This window comes from Bufo gargarizans, unplaced genomic scaffold, assembly GCF_014858855.1.
Source record: "Bufo gargarizans isolate SCDJY-AF-19 unplaced genomic scaffold, ASM1485885v1 original_scaffold_1830_pilon, whole genome shotgun sequence".
Lineage (NCBI taxonomy): Eukaryota > Metazoa > Chordata > Amphibia > Anura > Bufonidae > Bufo > Bufo gargarizans.
The window spans coordinates 1-4,969 of record NW_025334535.1 but is presented as its reverse complement, the minus strand read 5'-3'; positions in this window follow the sequence as shown (position 1 = coordinate 4,969).

Below are 4,969 nucleotides of genomic sequence, written 5' to 3'. Positions count from 1 at the left end.
ATGACCACATGTGGGGTGTTTCTGTAAACCGCGGAATCAGGGTAATAAATATTGAGTTTTGTTTGGCTGTTAACCCTCAATGTGTTAAAGGAAAAAAATGTAATAAAATGGAAAATCTGCCAAAAAAGTGAAATTTTGAAATTTCATCTCCATTTTCCTTTAATTCTTGTGGAACACCTAATGGGTTATCAAAGTTAGTCAAATCAGTTTTGAGTAACTTGAGGGGTGTAGTTTCTACAATGGGGTCATTTATAGGGGTATGCACTATGTAGGCCCCACAAAGTGACTTCAGACCTGAACTGGTCCTTAAAAAGTGGGTTTTGGAAATTTTCTTAAAAATTTTAAGAATTGCTTCTAAACTTCTAAGCCTTCTAACGTCCTAAAAAAATAAAAAGACATTTCCAAAATAAAGTAGACATATGGGGAATTTTAAGTAATAAATATTTTATTAGGTATCACTTTCTGTTTTAGAAGCAGAGAAATTGAAATTTGGAAAATTGTGAATTTTTAAAAATTTTGGGTACATTTTGGATTTTTTTTATAAATAAAGGTGAAATATATTGACTCAAATATATGAATATCATGAAGTATAATGTGTCACGAGAAAACAATCTCAGAATGGCTTGGATAAGTAAAAGTTGTCCAAAACTATTACCACATAAAGTGACGCATGTCAGATTTGTCAATTTTGACCTGGACACTAGGGCATCACTGACCCTTGGTCATGAAAGGGTTAAGGAACAAGAATAAATCAGTGTGGATAAATAGAACTGTAAAGAAGGCAATAAATGACAAAAAGAAAGCATTTAAATCCCTAAAACAGGAGGATAGTGAGGAAGCACTGAAAAACTATAAGGAAGAAAATAGAATATGTAAAAAACTAATAAAAGTGCCCAAACTAGAGCCCGAGAAATTAATTGCCAAAGAGAGCAAAACTAACCCTAAAATGTTCTTCAATAATATAAATGGTAAAAAGCATAAATCTGAAAGTGTCGGCCCTTTACAGAGTCATGAGGGGGGAGTTGCAGAGAGTGATGAGGAGAAAGTAAAGCTATTAAATATTTTTTTCTCCACTGTATTCACTGAAGAAAATAAACTGTTAGATGAAATGCAGAATGTAAAAAGTAAATTCCCCATTAAAAGTGCCCTGTCTGACCCAGTGGCATCTTAAAAAGATTAAACTAGACAAATCGCCAGGACTGGTTGGCATACTCCCCCGTACCCTAAGAGAAATAAGTAATGTCATAGCCAGACTCTTATTTATGATATTTAAGGACTCTATACTCACAGGGAGTGTTCCACAGGATTGGCGCACATCAAACGTGGTGCCAATATTTAAAAAGGGTTCAAAAACAGAGCCTGGAAACTATAGGCCGGTAAGTTTAATATCCGTCGTGGGTAAACTGTTTGAAGGTTTTTTAAGAGATGCTATCTTGGAGCACCTTAATGAAAATAAGCAAATAACGCCATATCAGTATGGCTTCATGAGGGATCGGTCATGTCAAACTAATTTAATCAATTTCTATGAGGAGGTAAGTTCTAGACTTGACAGCGGTGAATCAATGGATGTCGTACCTGGACTTCTCCAAAGCAATTGACACTGTACCACATAAAAGGTTAGTAAATAAAATGAGAATGCTTGGACTAAGAGAAAATGTCTGTAAGTGGGTAAGTAACTGGCTCGGTAATAGAAAACAGAGGGTGGTTATTATTAGTACTGGGCCCTATCCTCTTCAATATATTTATTAATGATCTTGTAGAAAGCTTGCACAGTAAAATATAAATTTTTGCAGATGACACTAAACTGTGTGAAGTAATTGACACGGAACAGGACAGAATACTGCTACAGATGGATCTTGATAGATTGGAGGCTTGGGCAGAGATGTGACAGATGAGGTTTAGCACTGACAAATGTAAGGTTATGCACATAGGTAGGAATAATACAAGTCACCCGTACATACTAAATGATAAAACACTGGGCAACACTGACATGGAAAAGGACCTAGGAATTTTAGTGAACAGCAAACTAAGCTTCAAAAAACAGTGTCAGGCAGCTGCTGTCAAGGCCAATAAGATAAAGGGTTGCATCAAAAGAGGCATAGATGTCAGTGATGAGAACATAGTCCTACCACTTTACAAATCACTAGTCAGACCACACATGGAGTACTGTGTACAGTTCTGGTCTCCTGTGAGCAAGGCAGACATAGCAGAGTTGGAGAGGGTTCAGAGTAGGGCTAATAAAGTAATTACAGGAATGAGGGAACTACAGTACCCTGAAAGATTATCAAAATTAGAGTTATTCACTTTAGAAAAAAGACGACTGAGGGGAGATTTAATTACTATGTATAAATATATCAGGGGTCAGTACAGAGATCTATCCCATCATCTATTTATCCCCAGGACTGTGATAATTGGACATCCTCTGCGCCTGGAGGAAAGAAGGTTTGTACACAAACATAGAAGAGGATTCTTTACGGTAAGAGCAGTGAGACTATGGGACTCTGTCTAGGTAATTGGATTCCAGATCACCCGCCTTTTCTTGCAAGGTGCACGGATATAAAGGATGAAGCCTTGTTATAATAGGTTGAAAGGAAGGAAATCCGGCACTCAAAATTTATGTAGGTTCCTTTATTTGGTCATGCGATATATCAGGTACAGAGGTACAGAATGATTAATACCCAGTGATGCCCTTGTCAGTCTACGCTTTTCAAACGACAACGTTCTTATTCATGACTGAGGAGTGTTCTAGAGTTACCACTTACCACCATGTAAGAAAAAAATGAAAAGGAAAAACCTCCCACCTCCTCCTCTGGCCACTCCCCGGGCCATCCAGTTTGGCCCGTCAAATTTGTTTTCAATGGAGAAGTGGCCGCGCATGCATGACTCTCTCCATTCACTTCCACAGTTCCACAGCTGAGCATGCATGCAATGTAGCAAAGCTAAGTTTGGTATAGGGGATGTAGTCACTGTGTAATGAAATAGCCCTGCAAGTAATCCTGGTGACTATGGTATCTAAACTCATTGAATTGTTGGGATGCACAAATAAAATTATAAATCCAGTTTTGCTACATCTGCATATACTTTTCTATTAAATGCAGTTTTTTCCATTCAGAATATTACCTGTATGCAGACTCCTGTATTTAATTTCTTGTGAAAAAAACAACAGCATTGCATCCTAATTACTGAAACACCTCCCAGGGGTACCTTGCTATTTTTGCATAATTATGTATTTTATTACATTTAGGGGATTTCACATCCACAATGTACCTAGTTGTGCCAAAGAATCTAATTACCACATGATAAGTACCATGTGTCACGCTATATAATGTTTCACTGGGACAACAATTCACTGGTTCACAAGTACATGAATGTGCTGTAGAGCTTTAATGCAAGTAAAATGTAAATCAGTTATTCCATTGTATAAAAAGTTGAGATACAGAATGCAGACTATTAATGTTTTTACCCCCAATTATATCCATAAATTTTCATGGATATACCTTTTTTTCATTCAACTGGTTTATCACTTTTTAAATAGTTTACTGTAATTGCTTAAATGAGTTATCTCACTTTAGCAAATGGCATTTATCATGCAGACAATACAAGTTAATACAAGGCACTTACTAATGTAGTGTGATTGTCCATATTGCCTCTTTTGCTGGCTTGATTAATTTTGCTGTCACATTATATACTGCTTGTATCCAGGGGTTATGACCACCTTGCAATCCAGTGGTGGACATGCTTGCATACTATAGGGAAATATTCTGAACTCTCTGGTGGCTGGAACCGTGGGAGTGTGCAAGCACAGTGTCACTGTGGGGTTCACTGTGACAGTTATGGCCATGTAGGCTGGCTGCATGCCCTCTCGCATACTGGCTGCAGGCTGACTCCAGTGCATGTTGGTTGCTTGGGGCTGCTTGCTGGCTGTGGTGTTTTGTGTGAACTATGCCTTTGAATGCATGTATCTGTATCTCTGTGACTCCTGTCACAGGTGCTGTGCACGTTGGCTGCATGCACTCTGTGTACTGGCTGTGGGTTTTACCAAGTATGCTGGTTCAGCGATGCGTGCTGGCTGCGGCCTTGTTTGTGAACTGTGGCCTGTGTTTGTGGTTCTCATGTCCATATCTCTGTCGTTCCAGTCAACGGTGACGTGCAGGCTGGCTGCATGCGCTTGGGTACTGGCTGTGAGTGTTCCCATGTATGCTGGTTCTGTGATGTGTGCTGGCTGCAGCCTTGTGTGTGCACAGCGTCTGAGTGTGGATGCATTTGTGTTTAGATCACAGTGTGATTCTGTCACTCCAAGTTGTTTTGTAGGCTGGCTGCCTGTAACCTTGAACTGGCTACAGTTATTCTGTGTATGCTGATTGTTGTTTGGGGCATGCTGGCTGCAAAATTCTGTGACTGGTGTGAACTGACACTTGTGATTGTTTGTTCTATGCTTCTGGTACTCCTGGTTCTGATGGGGTTAACATTCCTTGATGTGTTCCTGGGTGTCTTATCAGGAGCCCTTGTTATTGCAGCTATATCTATCTGTGAGCTGTGGGGCTTGTGGTCAGTCTATCTTGTGACTTGCTGGGTGTAGCCCCTTGCTGCTGACCCAGGGGGTTTGGCCATCTGCCCTTCTGTGTGTTGTCGCTTCTGTTCCTGTCCTGTGTATGTCCTGCTTTAGTGAGAGGGCTCCTGGGTTCTCTGGAGGGAGGATCTCTAGTCTGTGTCCAGCTCTGCCTGAGACCGCCATGCTTCCATTCCACTTGGGGTCCAGGCATATGCTTGTGTGTCATATGATCCTTGTCATGAGCTTGTTTGGGTTCCAGTCATGTTGTCTGCGGTGTACTGGGACCTTCCTGGAAGTGTGACCAGTGAGCCGTCAGCCTAGTCCATCCCCCCCCCCACCACCCCCACCAGGGGCTCTGTGAATAAAGGGGCTCACTGGCTCCTCGCCTTCCTGGGTTTTGCCTCTGGTCTGCCGGTG